The sequence below is a fragment of the Chiloscyllium plagiosum genome, unplaced genomic scaffold, assembly GCF_037043375.1.
Source record: "Chiloscyllium plagiosum isolate Xiang-an unplaced genomic scaffold, Cpla_swu_hap1 HiC_scaffold_48, whole genome shotgun sequence".
Taxonomy (NCBI): domain Eukaryota; kingdom Metazoa; phylum Chordata; class Chondrichthyes; order Orectolobiformes; family Hemiscylliidae; genus Chiloscyllium; species Chiloscyllium plagiosum.
Window position 1 is genome coordinate 28,808,298 of NW_028270186.1, and position 17,192 is coordinate 28,825,489.

Below are 17,192 nucleotides of genomic sequence, written 5' to 3' on the forward strand. Positions count from 1 at the left end.
TGTCCCAGTCTCGAGCATATGACTGACTCCCTCCTGTCCCTGTGTCCCAGTCTCGAGCAGTTGTGTAACTCCCTCCTGTTCCTGTTTCCCAGTCTCGAGCAGTTGAGTGACTGCCTCCTGTTCCTGTGTCCCAGTCTCGAGCAGTTGACTGACTCCCTCCTAACCCTGTGTCCCAGAGTCGAGCATTTGAATGACTCCCTCCTGCTCCTGTGTCCCAGTCTCGACCAGTTGAGTGACTGCCTCCTGTTCCTGTGTCCTAGTCTCGAGCAGTTGAATGATGACTTGGAGTTCCTGTGGCCAAAACTCGTGCGGTTGTGTGACTGCTTCCTGTCCCTGTGTCCCAGTCTCGAGTCGTTGAATGACTCCCTCCTGTTCCTTCGTCCAACACTTGAGCAGTTGAATGAATCCCTCCTGTTCCTGTGACCCAGACTCGGGCAGTTGAGTGACTCCCTCCTGTTCCTGTGTCCCGGTCTTGAGCAAGTGAGTGACTCCCTCCTGTTCCCGTGTCCCAGTCTGGAGCAGTTGACTGACTCCCTCCTGTCCCTTTGTCCCAGTCTCGAGCAGTTGACTGACTGCCTCCTGCTCCTGTTTCCCAGTCTGAGCAGTTGACTACCTCCCACCTGTCCCTATGTTCCAGTCTCGAGCAGTTGACTGACTGCGTCCTGATCCTGTCACCCATCTCAAGCAGTTGAGTGGCACCTTCCCGGTCCTGTGTCCCAGTCTCGAGCAGTTGCGTGACGACCTCCTGTTCCTGTGTCCCCATCTCGAGCAGTTGATTGACTCCCTCCTGTTCCTGTTTCCAAGTCTCGAGCAGTTGAGTGACTGCCTCCTGTTCCTGTGTCCCAGTCTCGAGCAGTTGAATGACTCCATCTTGTCCCTGTGTCCTAGTCTCGAGTAGTTGAATGACTCCCTCCTGTTCCATCGTCCCACACTCGAGCAGTTGAATGAATCCCTCCTGCTCCTGTGTCCCAGTCTGAGCAGTTGACTGACTCCCTCCAGTCCCTATGTCCCAGTCTCGAGCGGTTGACTGACTGCCTCCTGTTCATGTCACCCATCTCAAGCAGTTGAGTGACACCTTCCCGGTCCTGTGTCCCAGTCTCGATCAGTTGCGTGACTACCTCCTGTTCCTGTGTCCCCATCTCGAGCAGCTGAGTGACTCCCTCCTGTTCCTGTTTCCCAGTCTCGAGCTGTTGAGTGACTGCCTCCTGTTCCTGTGTTCCAGTTTCGTGCAGTGTAATGACTACCTCCTGTTCCTGTGATCCAGTCTAGAGCAGTTGAGTGACTCCCTCCTGCTCCTGTGTCCCAGTCTTGAGCTGTTGAGTGACTACTTCCTGTTCCTGTGGCCCAAACCCGAGTGGCAGAGTGACTCATTCCTGTTCCTGTGTCGCAATATCGAGCAGTTGAGTGATCCGCTCCTGTCCTGTTGTCCCAGTCTAGAGCAGTTGAATGACTCCCTCCTGTTCCTGTTTCCCAATGTCGAACAGTTAACTGACTCCCTCCTGTCCTGTTGTCCCAGCCTCGAGCAGTTGAATGAATCCCTCCTGTTCCTGTGTCCCAGTTTCGAGCAATTCAGTGACTCCATTCTGTTCCTGTGTCCCAGTATCGAGTAGTTGAGTGACTCCCTCCTGTTCCTGTCTCCCAGTATCGAGCAGTTGAGTAACTCCCCCCGGTTCCTGTGTCCCAGTCTCGAGCAGTTGAGTGACTGACTCCTGTTCCTGTTTCTCTATCTCAAGCAGTTAAGTGATTCCCTCCTGTTCCTGTGTCCCAGCCTCGAGCAGTTGAATGAATCCCTCCTGTTCCTGTGTCCCAGTTTCGAGCAATTGAGTGACTCCATTCTGTTCCTGTGTCCCAGTATCGAGTAGTTGAGTGACTCCCTCCTGTTCCTGTCTCCCAGTATCGAGCAGTTGAGTAACTCCCCCCGGTTCCTGTGTCCCAGTCTCGAGCAGTTGAATGATTCCCTCCAGTTCCTGTTTCTCTATCTCAAGCAGTTAAGTGATTCCCTCCTGTTCCTGTGTCCCAGTCTCGAGCAGTTGAATGAATCCCTCCTGTTCCTCTGACCCAGACTCGAGCAGATGACTGACTCCCTCCTGTTCCTGTTTCCCAGTCTCGAGCAGTTGAGTGACTGCCTCCTGTTCCTGTGTCCCAGTCTCGAGCATATGACTGACTCCCTCCTGTCCCTGTGTCCCAGTCTCGAGCAGTTGTGTAACTCCCTCCTGTTCCTGTTTCCCAGTCTCGAGCAGTTGAGTGACTGCCTCCTGTTCCTGTGTCCCAGTCTCGAGCAGTTGACTGACTCCCTCCTAACCCTGTGTCCCAGAGTCGAGCAGTTGAGTGACTGCCTCCTGTTCCTGTGTCCTAGTCTCGAGCAGTTGAATGATGACTTGGAGTTCCTGTGGCCAAAACTCGTGCGGTTGTGTGACTGCTTCCTGTCCCTGTGTCCCAGTCTCGAGTCGTTGAATGACTCCCTCCTGTTCCTTCGTCCAACACTTGAGCAGTTGAATGAATCCCTCCTGTTCCTGTGACCCAGACTCGGGCAGTTGAGTGACTCCCTCCTGTTCCTGTGTCCCAGTCTTGAGCAAGTGAGTGACTCCCTCCTGTTCCCGTGTCCCAGTCTGGAGCAGTTGACTGACTCCCTCCTGTCCCTTTGTCCCAGTCTCGAGCAGTTGACTGACTGCCTCCTGCTCCTGTGTCCCAGTCTGAGCAGTTGACTACCTCCCACCTGTCCCTATGTTCCAGTCTCGAGCAGTTGACTGACTGCGTCCTGATCCTGTCACCCATCTCAAGCAGTTGAGTGGCACCTTCCCGGTCCTGTGTCCCAGTCTCGAGCAGTTGCGTGACGACCTCCTGTTCCTGTGTCCCCATCTCGAGCAGTTGATTGACTCCCTCCTGTTCCTGTTTCCAAGTCTCGAGCAGTTGAGTGACTGCCTCCTGTTCCTGTGTCCCAGTCTCGAGCAGTTGAATGACTCCATCTTGTCCCTGTGTCCTAGTCTCGAGTAGTTGAATGACTCCCTCCTGTTCCATCGTCCCACACTCGAGCAGTTGAATGAATCCCTCCTGCTCCTGTGTCCCAGTCTGAGCAGTTGACTGACTCCCTCCAGTCCCTATGTCCCAGTCTCGAGCGGTTGACTGACTGCCTCCTGTTCATGTCACCCATCTCAAGCAGTTGAGTGACACCTTCCCGGTCCTGTGTCCCAGTCTCGATCAGTTGCGTGACTACCTCCTGTTCCTGTGTCCCCATCTCGAGCAGCTGAGTGACTCCCTCCTGTTCCTGTTTCCCAGTCTCGAGCTGTTGAGTGACTGCCTCCTGTTCCTGTGTTCCAGTTTCGTGCAGTGTAATGACTACCTCCTGTTCCTGTGATCCAGTCTAGAGCAGTTGAGTGACTCCCTCCTGCTCCTGTGTCCCAGTCTTGAGCTGTTGAGTGACTACTTCCTGTTCCTGTGGCCCAAACCCGAGTGGCAGAGTGACTCATTCCTGTTCCTGTGTCCCAATATCGAGCAGTTGAGTGATCCGCTCCTGTCCTGTTGTCCCAGTCTAGAGCAGTTGAATGACTCCCTCCTGTTCCTGTTTCCCAATGTCGAACAGTTAACTGACTCCCTCCTGTCCTGTTGTCCCAGCCTCGAGCAGTTGAATGAATCCCTCCTGTTCCTGTGTCCCAGTTTCGAGCAATTCAGTGACTCCATTCTGTTCCTGTGTCCCAGTATCGAGTAGTTGAGTGACTCCCTCCTGTTCCTGTCTCCCAGTATCGAGCAGTTGAGTAACTCCCCCCGGTTCCTGTGTCCCAGTCTCGAGCAGTTGAGTGACTGACTCCTGTTCCTGTTTCTCTATCTCAAGCAGTTAAGTGATTCCCTCCTGTTCCTGTGTCCCAGCCTCGAGCAGTTGAATGAATCCCTCCTGTTCCTGTGTCCCAGTTTCGAGCAATTGAGTGACTCCATTCTGTTCCTGTGTCCCAGTATCGAGTAGTTGAGTGACTCCCTCCTGTTCCTGTCTCCCAGTATCGAGCAGTTGAGTAACTCCCCCCGGTTCCTGTGTCCCAGTCTCGAGCAGTTGAATGATTCCCTCCAGTTCCTGTTTCTCTATCTCAAGCAGTTAAGTGATTCCCTCCTGTTCCTGTGTCCCAGTCTCGAGCAGTTGAATGAATCCCTCCTGTTCCTCTGACCCAGACTCGAGCAGATGACTGACTCCCTCCTGTTCCTGTTTCCCAGTCTCGAGCAGTTGAGTGACTGCCTCCTGTTCCTGTGTCCCAGTCTCGAGCATATGACTGACTCCCTCCTGTCCCTGTGTCCCAGTCTCGAGCAGTTGTGTAACTCCCTCCTGTTCCTGTGACCCAGACTCGGGCAGTTGAGTGACTCCCTCCTGTTCCTGTGTCCCGGTCTTGAGCAAGTGAGTGACTCCCTCCTGTTCCCGTGTCCCAGTCTGGAGCAGTTGACTGACTCCCTCCTGTCCCTTTGTCCCAGTCTCGAGCAGTTGACTGACTGCCTCCTGCTCCTGTTTCCCAGTCTGAGCAGTTGACTACCTCCCACCTGTCCCTATGTTCCAGTCTCGAGCAGTTGACTGACTGCGTCCTGATCCTGTCACCCATCTCAAGCAGTTGAGTGGCACCTTCCCGGTCCTGTGTCCCAGTCTCGAGCAGTTGCGTGACGACCTCCTGTTCCTGTGTCCCCATCTCGAGCAGTTGATTGACTCCCTCCTGTTCCTGTTTCCAAGTCTCGAGCAGTTGAGTGACTGCCTCCTGTTCCTGTGTCCCAGTCTCGAGCAGTTGAATGACTCCATCTTGTCCCTGTGTCCTAGTCTCGAGTAGTTGAATGACTCCCTCCTGTTCCATCGTCCCACACTCGAGCAGTTGAATGAATCCCTCCTGCTCCTGTGTCCCAGTCTGAGCAGTTGACTGACTCCCTCCAGTCCCTATGTCCCAGTCTCGAGCGGTTGACTGACTGCCTCCTGTTCATGTCACCCATCTCAAGCAGTTGAGTGACACCTTCCCGGTCCTGTGTCCCAGTCTCGATCAGTTGCGTGACTACCTCCTGTTCCTGTGTCCCCATCTCGAGCAGCTGAGTGACTCCCTCCTGTTCCTGTTTCCCAGTCTCGAGCTGTTGAGTGACTGCCTCCTGTTCCTGTGTTCCAGTTTCGTGCAGTGTAATGACTACCTCCTGTTCCTGTGATCCAGTCTAGAGCAGTTGAGTGACTCCCTCCTGCTCCTGTGTCCCAGTCTTGAGCTGTTGAGTGACTACTTCCTGTTCCTGTGGCCCAAACCCGAGTGGCAGAGTGACTCATTCCTGTTCCTGTGTCGCAATATCGAGCAGTTGAGTGATCCGCTCCTGTCCTGTTGTCCCAGTCTAGAGCAGTTGAATGACTCCCTCCTGTTCCTGTTTCCCAATGTCGAACAGTTAACTGACTCCCTCCTGTCCTGTTGTCCCAGCCTCGAGCAGTTGAATGAATCCCTCCTGTTCCTGTGTCCCAGTTTCGAGCAATTCAGTGACTCCATTCTGTTCCTGTGTCCCAGTATCGAGTAGTTGAGTGACTCCCTCCTGTTCCTGTCTCCCAGTATCGAGCAGTTGAGTAACTCCCCCCGGTTCCTGTGTCCCAGTCTCGAGCAGTTGAGTGACTGACTCCTGTTCCTGTTTCTCTATCTCAAGCAGTTAAGTGATTCCCTCCTGTTCCTGTGTCCCAGCCTCGAGCAGTTGAATGAATCCCTCCTGTTCCTGTGTCCCAGTTTCGAGCAATTGAGTGACTCCATTCTGTTCCTGTGTCCCAGTATCGAGTAGTTGAGTGACTCCCTCCTGTTCCTGTCTCCCAGTATCGAGCAGTTGAGTAACTCCCCCCGGTTCCTGTGTCCCAGTCTCGAGCAGTTGAATGATTCCCTCCAGTTCCTGTTTCTCTATCTCAAGCAGTTAAGTGATTCCCTCCTGTTCCTGTGTCCCAGTCTCGAGCAGTTGAATGAATCCCTCCTGTTCCTCTGACCCAGACTCGAGCAGATGACTGACTCCCTCCTGTTCCTGTTTCCCAGTCTCGAGCAGTTGAGTGACTGCCTCCTGTTCCTGTGTCCCAGTCTCGAGCATATGACTGACTCCCTCCTGTCCCTGTGTCCCAGTCTCGAGCAGTTGTGTAACTCCCTCCTGTTCCTGTTTCCCAGTCTCGAGCAGTTGAGTGACTGCCTCCTGTTCCTGTGTCCCAGTCTCGAGCAGTTGACTGACTCCCTCCTAACCCTGTGTCCCAGAGTCGAGCAGTTGAGTGACTGCCTCCTGTTCCTGTGTCCTAGTCTCGAGCAGTTGAATGATGACTTGGAGTTCCTGTGGCCAAAACTCGAGCGGTTGTGTGACTGCTTCCTGTCCCTGTGTCCCAGTCTCGAGTCGTTGAATGACTCCCTCCTGTTCCTTCGTCCAACACTTGAGCAGTTGAATGAATCCCTCCTGTTCCTGTGACCCAGACTCGGGCAGTTGAGTGACTCCCTCCTGTTCCTGTGTCCCAGTCTTGAGCAAGTGAGTGACTCCCTCCTGTTCCCGTGTCCCAGTCTGGAGCAGTTGACTGACTCCCTCCTGTCCCTTTGTCCCAGTCTCGAGCAGTTGACTGACTGCCTCCTGCTCCTGTGTCCCAGTCTGAGCAGTTGACTACCTCCCACCTGTCCCTATGTTCCAGTCTCGAGCAGTTGACTGACTGCGTCCTGATCCTGTCACCCATCTCAAGCAGTTGAGTGGCACCTTCCCGGTCCTGTGTCCCAGTCTCGAGCAGTTGCGTGACGACCTCCTGTTCCTGTGTCCCCATCTCGAGCAGTTGATTGACTCCCTCCTGTTCCTGTTTCCAAGTCTCGAGCAGTTGAGTGACTGCCTCCTGTTCCTGTGTCCCAGTCTCGAGCAGTTGAATGACTCCATCTTGTCCCTGTGTCCTAGTCTCGAGTAGTTGAATGACTCCCTCCTGTTCCATCGTCCCACACTCGAGCAGTTGAATGAATCCCTCCTGCTCCTGTGTCCCAGTCTGAGCAGTTGACTGACTCCCTCCAGTCCCTATGTCCCAGTCTCGAGCGGTTGACTGACTGCCTCCTGTTCATGTCACCCATCTCAAGCAGTTGAGTGACACCTTCCCGGTCCTGTGTCCCAGTCCCGAGCAGTTGCGTGACTACCTCCTGTTCCTGTGTCCCCATCTAGAGCAGTTGACTGACTCCCTCCTGTTCCTGTTTCCCAGTCTCGAGCAGTTGACTGACTGCCTCCTGTTCCTGTGTCCCAGTTCGAGCAGTTGACTGACTCCCTCCTGTCCCTGTGTCCCAGTCTCGAGCAGTTGAGTAACTCCCTTCTGTTCCTGTGTCCCAGACTCGAGCAGTTGAATGACTCCCTCCTGTTCCTGTGTTCCAGTCGCGAGCAGTTGAATGAATGCCTCCTGAACCTGTGTCCCAGACTCGAGCGGTTGAGTGACTGCCTCCAGTTCCTGTGTCCCAGTCTCGAGCAATTGAATGACTGCCTCCTGTTCCTGTTTCCCAGTCTCGAGCAGTTGACTGACTCCCTCCTGTCCCTGTGTCCCAGTCTCGAGCAGTTGACTGACTCCCTCCTGTTCCTGTGTCCCAGACTGGAGCAGTTGAATGACTCCCTCCTGTTCCTGTGACCCAGACTCGAGCAGTTGACTGACTCCCTCCTGTTCCTGTGACCCAGTCTAGACTAGTTGAGTAACTCGCTCCTGTACCTGTGTCCCAGTCTCGAGCAGTTGAATGTCTTCCTTCTGTTCCTGTGTTCCAGTCTCGAGCAGTTGAATGACTCTCTCCTGTCCCTGTGTCCCAGTCTCGAGCAGTTGAGTGACTGCTTCCTGTTCCTGTGTCCCATTCTTGAGCAACTGAGTGATGGCTCCTGATCCCAAGTTTGTGAAATTCGATGTCCTCCTCTTGCGACTGACGAACTGGCTCCAATAACTCTGTGCTCACCTGCTGCTTTTGTGGATGGAGTTGAGGGACTGAATGGCCTCTTTACATTCTTTACAGCTTCTCTTGACTAAAAGCCTTTCTTCTCTTTCTGTAAAACACCATCAACATCTGAATGATGTATTTTTGTATTTGAGTCTCAGTAATTGCTCAAACAAGCTGACTGACAGAATTCAGAACCTGAGTAGCCTCTTCCTGTTCCTGTGTTATACACTCAAGAGTCAGCAAAGTCTCTGTGATGTACAGCACGGAAAAAGACCCTTCGATCCATTCGTCCATTCTGATCAAATATCCTAAATTATTCTCGTCCCCCTTGCCAGCACTTGGCCTATATGCCTCTAAACACTTACCATGCACGTACCCATTCAAATGCCTTTTAAATGGTGTAACTGTGCCTGCCTCCACCACCTCTTTTGGGTGCTCAGTCCATAAACACAGCAGTATCTCTTTGAAAGTGTTGTACCTCATTTCCCTTTATACATCTTTCCCCTCTCACCTTAAATCTTTGTCCTGTAATTTTCCACTCGCCTCTCCTGGGGTAAAGACATTGACTGTTAACCTTATCTCTGCTCCTCATGATTTTATAATCTTCTTTTAGGTCACCCCTCAGCCTCAGCACTTGAAAATACTCCCAGCCTTTTCAAACTCTCTCTGTAGCTCAAAGCCTCCAACGTCTGCAACATTCTTTTAAATCTCTTCTGCACCCTTTCAAGTTTGACAACACCTTTCTGACAGCAGGGAGACCAGAATTAAAGGCAATATTACAAAAGTGGCCAAACCAATGTCGTGGACAGGTGCAACATGTCATGCAAACGCATAGCCTCAAAGCACGCACCAATAAAGGGAAGATCACCAAGTGCCTTCTTCACTGCACTGTCTACCTGTGACAGCACTTGCAAGGAACGGAGAGCCAGCACCACAAGGTGACACAGTAACTCAGTGACTCGCATTGCTGCTTCAGAGCGCAGCGAGCTGGGTTTAATTCCATCCTTGAATGACTGCCTGCGTGGAGTTTGCACATTCTCCCCGTCTCTGCGTGTGTTTCTTTCGGGTGCTACGTTTTCCTGCCACAGTACAAAGATATACAGGCAAGTGTAGATTGGCCATGCTAAATTGCCCCAAGTACCCTGGGATGTGTGGGCAAGGTGGATTAGCCATGGGAAATACAGGCTTAAAGGGATAGGGTAGGGGTTTGTCTAGTAGGATACTGTTTAGATGGGTGACCTCGATGGGCCGAATAGCCTGTTTCCTCACTGTAGGGGTTCTATAATTTCAATAGAGTTCTCTTTGATTGGCAACTTTCGACAGGACCCTACCTACATGTCTTGCCCTGATTGTCTTGCCAAAATGCACCACCTCACATTTATCTAAATTTAACTCCATCTGCCACCCCTCGGCTCACCTAATCAAGTTCCCATTACAGTCTGAGAGATCAATCTTCACTGTCGACGACACCAACCAATTTGGAATTATCTACAAACTTACTGACCATACTTCATATACCCAAGTGAAAATGATTTGTATAAGTGACAAAAGGCAGTGGACTCACTATTGATCTTTGCGGCATGCCACTGATCGCAGTTCAATGAACAAACATCCACTGTCACGGCCTGTCTCCAATATTCAAGAAAACCTTGGATCTAAATGACGAGCTCTCCCTGGATCCCAGGCAGTCTAACCTTGTTAACTAGTCCACCATGTAGAACATTTTGGATTTCTTACTGAATTCCATAAAGACAACATCCACTGTCCTGCCTTCATCAATCATCTTCATCAATCATCTTCATCACTTCCTCAAAAAAATCCACCGAGTCAGTGAGACGTCATCGCCAATGAATAAAGCCCTCTTCAGTCCTTGTCTTTCCAAATGCATAGAGATCCTTTTCCTCCAAATCCCCTCCAACAATTTAGTCACCATTGACGTCAGGCTCACCGATCTATAGTTACCTGTTTTTTTCCTTACTTTCTTAAATAATGACACCATGTTAGCAGCCCTCCAGTCTTTTGACACGTCGCCTGTGGAAATCAATGATACAAACATATCAGCAAAATGCTGAGCAATCTCTTTCCTAGCTTCCCACATACTTTTGGGATACAACTGATCAGGTCCCAGGAAGTTGCTCACCTTTATATATTTTAAAATGACCTACAACTCCTTGTAATATAGATACTTTTCAAGATATCACTATATATTTCATCATTCTCTGGCTTTTCTAACCCCCCCCACCCCACATTAAATACTGAGGAGAAATATTGGTTTCTAATCCCTCCCATCTCGTGTGGTTCCACACACAGCTAGCCTTACTGATCTTTAAGGGGCCCTAGTCTCTCCCTAGTTAATCTTTTGCCATCAAAGGATTTGCAGAATTTCTTCAGTGCCTCGTTAACCCTATTTCTAAAGCCATCTCATGTCCACATTTTTCTGGCCCGATTTCCCCATTGACTCTATACTTACTGCCCTTATACACCTCTGGGGATCCAATTGATCTCAGCTCTGTTTACCTGACATATGCCTCCTTCCTTACCTTGACCATAACATCAATATATCTAGCCATCCAGCATTCCCTGCACCCAACAGCATTGCCCATCTCACTGATAGGAGCAAGTTGGCTTTGGACTCTCTGAAACCAAGTCTTGATGGTTTTCCATTTTCCAACCATCCCTTTCCCTGTGAATAGGGTATTACAATTAGCCTTTCACAGGGCTCGCCTCACACTTTCAAAATTGACCTTAGTCAAAGTTAGAACTTTAATGTTTACATCAGGTCTTTCCTATTCCACAACGAGTGTAAAACTAATATTTATGCGTAACAGACTTGAAAAATTAAATAGACACTTCCTGCCCCTCTGGAACAGGCTTGAGAGACTGAATGACTTCCTCCTTTCCCTCTGTAATAGACTCAAGAGGCTTAATGGCCTCCTCCTGTTCTTCTATAACACAATCGACAAGCTTCATGGCCTCCTCCTGTCCCTGTGTAACAGACTCGAGACATTAAATGACACAGCAATCCGTGTGAGCAGCCGGTAAACTGTACCTAATGGAGGCCCATTCCTTCTCAGTTACAGAAACACAAACAACGCAATGTACTCCAAGTGCCCTATCAGTAACACTTCATACAGCTGCAGCCACACATCCCTTTGTTCTGAATGATTATTTTGACAAAATATGCCAATATTCCAGCTTTCCACCTTTCAAGTAGCAACAGTCTAATATGAGCTGAATGGTCTTCTCTTATCCCTCTGTAAGAGGTTGTTAGGGACAGAATTACTTTAGCCTGTTCCTGAGCAGCAGTCTCAATGCTCTGTCTCAAGGTTATGCAAAGATTTGATAACAGGGCATTAAAACCAGGAGTAGCCTCACACTGGTCAATAAGTACCGTACTTTGTGTTGAGGTATCTATAAACTTGCCCAGCCGACTTTTTTTTAAGCAGCCGATCTGTTATTCCATAACTGCTTCCTTTCATAAACAGAGTGGAACATATATAGACCGCTGCAGTGTTCTGTTAATACTCTCATATACAAGGCAAAAAAGATTAAAAACATTGAAAGGTTGATGGTTCATCCCTCAGCAACCCTCATCCATTCCATCCAAATGTTCCATTTTATAGTGTTATACAAAGTGATGTATGGAACTGTTTAACTGAGCCTATTTGTTCAGTGACTGTGATTAATGCCAGGCTCGATGGATTCTAATTATCTCAGTGGAGGGCTTCCTTCTTTTAATGATAAATGGGCGCCATTCAATGTGTTATCCCATAACATGAGCGGAGAGTCACCGACAGCACTGACAGGGATCAGCAGCTCCAGAGAAAGGGGGAGGAGCGTTGCCAGAATCTGAGAACATTAGACTGGAATATTCCAACATTGGATCAGAATCTGAGAACAGTAGTCTAGAATATTCCAACAATGGATCAGAATGTGCGAACATTAGACTGGAATGTTCCAATAATGGATCAGAAACTGAGAATATTAGACAGGAATATTCCAACAATAGACAGGATTTTATCCAATTATGTTTGGTATCTTTCTGCATTTGATTGTTTGTCATTATCATTGCGGATCTATTACGCCCTTCTCATTATTCAACACTTTTCTTATCCCTTCCTGGCTATCGTTGGTGTTCCTGGTGAGTGTCACTGTCCAGATTTTTATTCTCTATAAACCAGTTATGACTGTATTATTGTTCTTTCATATAGTCTACACATCTTGCACTATTATTGTTCCTGTTGAAACTCTGAATCCAGATATTCACTCTACAGACCACTATTAAATACATCAACGAAGGTGTTCAATTACTGTCTCCCTCTCTGCTCTGGCAGTGTTACTCACGGGTCTCTATGTTGACCTACTCAATTCCAGTGGAGAACTACAATTTACTGTATCATTGCCTTTGTTATTTAAATAGTAAGAGCATGGAGGTCACTCTCTACTGTTCTGGTTACATACTCCACTTCCTTCCACTGTTTCCATCCCATCCCTGGCCAATATCTGCGACTGAAGCACACAAGTCCCAACTGTGGGACATCCCTATGAACATGCGCTGACTCTTGACACCATTCCCTGACCCTTTTAACTTTAAATACTCACTACTCCAGAATATATCTCACTGGCTTATTCCATCTGCTGTTTGAATCTTGAGCTATGATGTACATTCTTAATAAAGCCAATAATCTGCTGCTGATGCTCCTGGCTTCAAACCTGCCGAAGCAAACCTGATTGGAACTCACACCAAACTCCCATCCATCAGTCATTCATGTGCACGCCGATGTATATTGCTGTTGTGTCTGGCAACGCCTTTATTTAAACATTATCAAACACTTTACCTCATCTGTCCATGAAACTTCTCTCGTTCTCTCGATTAACAAAAAGCCTGCCAGTTGTTCGTAATTAAAATAGTTTCCTCCATGTGCGTTCCTTCTCAAACAATGAGTTTCGCATTCAACCACACCAATCGCGCACACACATTCTCTGATGAACACACACACACACACTCAGAGAGAGCAAACCTTCCCATTGTAGGCAGTAATCTGATGCGAGTATAGTTAGCATATGGTAGTAAAGTTTGCAATGCTCTCCATGCTGGGCAGATAGTGCAGTTTACTGAGCAACACACTAGCATGGTCTGCACAGCTCTCCATGCTGGGCTGTCATCTTGTCCCAGTTTATGTTGTTTGTGGTGTTCTGTGAAGCAGATTCAGAATTTGATGTAACAAACCATTCCAGCTGATCTGACAATGCCTTTATTCAATGCTCTAATTCTTGTCATTTTACTCTCGAAGGTCTCATTTCTCCAGTTACTCCCACTGCCCTGTTTTTTTCCACATATTTCCACAACATCTTCTCACTTAATAAACTGTCTGTTTCTGTCTTTACTGTGAATCTCTCTGTCCCTCTGCATCTTTCCCTGGCCTTTGGCTTTTGGCTCCCTAGTGTATCGAGTGCTGGCATTGTGTAACTCAGAAATACTGAAATGGTGTGTGTCAAGCTGTTGTTCCCTTCCCGGTATGTCCCATGTGATGGTCCATGGACAGGCGTGTTTCAGAAGTTATGAGACACATCCTTGTAACTTGGTCTGTACCTGTGTTTGCCCCTTTCAGGTGATCTTACTATCAGTAACACGAGGAAGCCCCTTCAGTAAAGGACCAGGCATCTAAATTGTGTGGCAATGATGTAACTTATTTTTTAAAAAGATTATTTTCTCCTTTTTTTGTAGAAAGCGATCTTAAAGGACAAACTGCCTACTGAAAACGGCTCAAGTAAACAACTTATTAGGTTTTTAGTGTTTTTAATAAATAGTAGTAACAATGGCCAGCTCGCACAGATTTTCAGATTTCCAGATTTTCTTCTTGTAGATGTAAAAGTTACCAGGTGACTGGTGTCCCAGAAGAGTTGGATGTTTTAGTAAATTGTCCCTCGACGCTATTATCTCTGAAACCTCACTTGATACTGTTTCCTCCTGGATTGGAGAACTGTGTGCAAGAATGCATGTCTTAATGGATTGGATTACTTACAGTGTGGAAGCAGGTCCTTTTGCCCAATAAGTCCACACCGACCGCGGAAGATTAACCCAAACAGACCCATTCCCCTACATTTACCCCTTCACCTAACACTACGGGCAATTTAGCATGGCCAATTCACCTAACCTGCACATTTTTGGACTGTGGGAGGAAGCCGGAGCACCCAGAGGAAACCCACGTGGACACGGGGAGAATGTGCAAACTCCAAACAGTCAGTCGCCTGAGGTGGGAATTTCAACGCGGGTCTCTGGCGCTGGGAGGCAACAGTGCTAACCACTGTACCACCGTGCCACCCCACGGTGCCACCCTGTGTTTAGGTGATGTTAATAAATTGGAACAGTTCATTTGTAGAAGGTACTGTATCTATCATTCAGTTAAGGTTTCCAATAATTAGGTTATTCTAAATTCCTCTTCATTTTGTGTGGATTTTCATTAGAGTGTTTAAATATATTGTGTTTTGCATAATGGTGAGTGGTTTGACTAGTAGCATCACATCTGTAGCACCCACTTCCCATTTACCTTTAAAATTACAAAGGTTTGGCATTCAAGCTACCTTCTTAAAATAGTTTGAGGCAGTCTGGTTGGTCTATAGCAAACTGGGGACTCTTATCTGGTTCTAAATCGATAATACCAAAGTGGGTTTAGAATTACAATCACTACAGTGTGCGAACAGGCCATTCGACCCAACAAGTCTACACCGACCCTCCGAGGAGTAACCTACCTAGACCCATTCCTCTACCCTATTATTACACATTTATCCCGACTAAGGCACCTAACCCACACATCCCTGAAAACTATGAACAATTTAGCATGGCCAATACACCTGACATGCACACCTTTGGATTGTGGGAGGAAACCGGAGAATCCAGAATAAGCTCATGCAGACACTGGAGATTATGCACCAGGAGGCTATTGGGTTCAAAGGTCGCGTATGGCAGTTGTCAGTGTCTTTTGTTCCGGATGTTGAATTCGGTTGGTTTAAGCAGTGTTTTTGTGTATAAAGATTCTTTCAGTCATTAAGAGTTCTCTGGGTGTGGAAGAAGTGAAGTTGGGGGTTTTACAAAAGGTAATGAAGGCAAAGCTGTAGGAATTGGCAGACAAGCTGGAGTTGGGGTTGTGTCTGTCTGTGAGAAAATGAAGATAATTAGAGCTACAGCTCGGCAATTACAGCTCGGCAAGAATTCAATTTCAAATGAGGCAATTTGAACATGAGAAGGAATTGAAGCAGTTTGAATTATGATGAAAAGCAGAAATAAAAGAAAAGGAAATGAAGAAGAAAGAGAGAAAAAGAGAAGAAAAGCAGAGAGTATCAACTTAAACAGTTAGTAATTAGAGAGGAAAGTTGACATAGAAGGCGGAGATGAAGGTAGACGGTCGGCGGGATGAGGAGGTTAGTGAGGTTGAGTAACCCTATAGTAGCCAAAGGCCTAATGGGATTCTGTTTAAATACACCCAGGCATTATCTAAATTTGATGAGAAGGATGGGGAATCCTTTTGAATTTCATTTGAGAAAGTGGCTAAACCAATGCAGTGCCCAGTGACCATGTGGATTTAGTTGATCCAAACAAAACTGATAGGTATTTGCATCCCGATCGGAGACGGTACCTGGCCAGTATGGGGTGGTGAAGAAAGCCATCTGAAGTGCATATGAGCTTGGGCCAGAAGTTGACAGACAGCGTTTCAGGAATCTAAAAAAGGGTCCCTGGTTAAACGCACATTGAGTCTGAAAGGATCAAACAAAGTAATTGTGAAAGGTGGGTAAGGGTATTAAAAACAGAGCAAACCTATGACACTGTTAGAGAGATTCTTATTTTGGAGAAGTTCAACAATTCACTTCCTGCAGTCGTGAGAACTCATGTAGAAGAGCAGAGAGTAACAATGGCAATATTAGAAGCTGAAATGGCTGCTGATGATGATTGAGTTCAGAAAGCAAAGTTTGGTTGCTGTGAGAGATTGAGAAGAATGTGCGAGATCTTCTTAAAACATTTACCTGCGAGAGTAAGGTTCACTGGCATAGGCCAGGAGCACAGGTAAAGGGGTTACAGCATTAAGAGGTACATAAGCATGTAATTCTTTTTTGCTGAGACATAAGGAGCTATGTCATTCAGAGGGAGGATTGGAAAGGTGAGGAGTGTTCCGTTATGTAACGTGTGTTTGGAGTGTCCAGTGGAAACATCAACAGATCTATTCCACAATGGGGAAGGAGGCCTTGAGCTTTGTGTTGGTGTTACAACATTTCAGCATTTAAATTGCGAATAACATACACGAGACAAATCTTTATCATTGATCGTGACCACTTAAAGTTTTTGGAGAAGTTTAGGGAGAAAAATACCAGTCTGTTTCGATTGAGCTTATTATTGCTGCCATTCAGTTTGTAATCATACAGGTGACAGGGCGAGAAACCCGACGTTTTTACAAAGGCATTCTGTGGCAGGAGTAAAACGCCTGAAATCGAAACTAGTTGTGAACATTTGTATGCTCACAGTCAATGTAATGTCTATGCATTTCAGTCTACTAATAGAGGAAGATTAGGAGGTCTAAAATGAATCCACCTTTGTGTATTGATGGATTATTTTATTGAAGATGGAATTGTGAGAATGCTATCATTGTAAAAAGGTTATTTTCTCTTGGGTTTTTTTGAAGAGTGGTCTGAAAACAGTTTAAATAAATAACGGACAAAGCCTTTAAGTTTCATTAAAACGGTGGTAACGATGGGAGGGCAGTGGCCAGCTCTCCCAGACCAGGTTTCCTCATTTTGTTTTTAGCTGCAGCATTCCGAAGCTGCTGGGGATCCCAGAAGGGTTTGAAGTTTCAATACATGATCCCCAGCTGTTTTTCTCTGAGATCTCTGTTGATGTTGTTTTCTCCTGGATTGGAAAACTGCTGTAAGGATCTGTATTTGAATATATCTTTGTGCCAAGCGGTGTAAACCAAGAAGGTATGGTATCTATTATTTGTGTAAGTGTTCCAACATCTAAGCTATCTCAAAATGTTCTTTTCTTTGATTGTATTTTAACTAAAGCATTTTAATAGATTATATTTTGCTCAATGTCGAGTGGTTTGACAAGTAACAACATATCGGTAAGGCACACTTCACATCTATGTTTAAAATAAGGAAAGGTTTGGGTCTAAGCGGCCTTCTTAAAACATTCTGTGGTGATCTGGTCTGGTTCACAATACTTGTACCGAGGGGTTTCTGACTGACTCCTGTAATTCAAAATTTAGTGGAGAGGCTGGGGATGGTTTTCTGGAGGTTGTGCTGTGAGCTGCCTCAGAC